Source organism: Orycteropus afer, unplaced genomic scaffold (assembly GCF_000298275.1).
Source record: "Orycteropus afer afer isolate SDZICR_OR568_19922 unplaced genomic scaffold, OryAfe1.0 scaffold00531, whole genome shotgun sequence".
Classification (NCBI taxonomy): domain Eukaryota; kingdom Metazoa; phylum Chordata; class Mammalia; order Tubulidentata; family Orycteropodidae; genus Orycteropus; species Orycteropus afer.
This window is the reverse complement of record NW_006922118.1, coordinates 1,289,264-1,290,839: the sequence shown is the minus strand read 5'-3', so window position 1 is coordinate 1,290,839 and position 1,576 is coordinate 1,289,264.

Below are 1,576 nucleotides of genomic sequence, written 5' to 3'. Positions count from 1 at the left end.
CTTCCCTTTAAGTTGCTCTAGTTGTGTAGTACCTAGGGCATTTGACTGCTAACCAGAAGGCTGGGGGTTCAAACCTACCAGCCATTCCTTGGAAGGAAGACTCAGCAATATACTTCCATAGAGATACCACCTCAGAAACCGAAGGAGGGAGGAGTTGCTATGAGTCGGAATCGACTGAATGGCATTGAGAATGGAATGGAGTAGTAGTAATTGCTTCAAAGGAGCTCTGCTTGCATGGTGCCTAAAGTATTTGACTGCTAACCAGAAGGTTGTTGGTTCAAACCCACCAGCCACTAAGCATAAAGAAGATGGGGCGATCTACTTCCATAAAATTTTACCACTTCAGAAACCCAAAGGAGTTGCTATGAATCTGAATCGATTCAATGGCAGTGAGGTTTATTTTTTATTTATTTATTTTAAGTTTCTTCATCCTTTGACTCTGCTCATGTCATAGTGGGGTGCATACTCGGATCTCCATGTTTACATCCAATTGAGTTAAAAATTATAGAGATTTTACCCCAAGAAACTCATCAGACAGCCCAGAATACTTTCTGATTGCTTTGGTGCAGGGCTAATGCTAATTTCTGAGCCAATTTCTGTGGCCAGCATTCTCTTAGTAATGGGCATTTGCCTCATGCCTGTCCTTACAGCTCAGAAATGCAACATCTTTGCACCCTTCCATGGATATGGCAGTCAACAAGTATATAGAAGACCTGAACCACATGACCAGTAATCTGATGTAGTTGAGACTTACTGAACTTGCTCTTGAACAATAGCATATGACACATTATTTCTAAAAAGAAAAACTGAAAACAACAACCATGTTCTTGCAATCATGTTGATTCCGACTCTTAGAGACACCTGTGTGGTTTCCAAATTGTAAATCTGCCTTATCCTTCCATGTAGGTGATGGTGGATTCCAACCACCAACATATTGGTTAGCAGCAAAATGCCTTAACCGCTACACAACCAGAGCTTATTATTTTTACGTATGCATTAAATAATCCTCACGATTGACCATATGCTGGGTTATAATACATACTAACAACAGAATACAGTGATGAATAAATTGCATAGAAAAACTGGTGTAGTATCCATTTAAGAAAATATAGCAACCACAAGACAAACAAATTACCACTGTGTGCAACAACATGGATAAAATGTCACAGAATTTATGTTATGTAGAGGACTTCCATAGAGATACCGCCTCAGAACCCCAAGAAGGGGTCACTATGAGTTGGTTTTGACTCGACAGCGATGAGGTTTTTCTTTTTCTTTTTTGAGATGAAGTCATACTCAATATACTTCCTATATTACTATTCTCCTTATGTGAAGCCCAAGAATGGGTAAATCTTGTCTGTGACAATAATCAAAACACTGTTTACCCCATGGGTGAATGTGAACTGGGAAAATGGCAAGATGGAATCTTCTTCTGTGCTTAAAAATTTCTCTAGTTCCATCTCAGAGGGCATTAAGAGTGTCATAGGAGGAGACCTCCAATTTGAGTTCCTCTCTGGCAAAGAGCATCCAACCTCTGGACACATACCTATGAGAAAGACAATGTAGCTTTATTTGC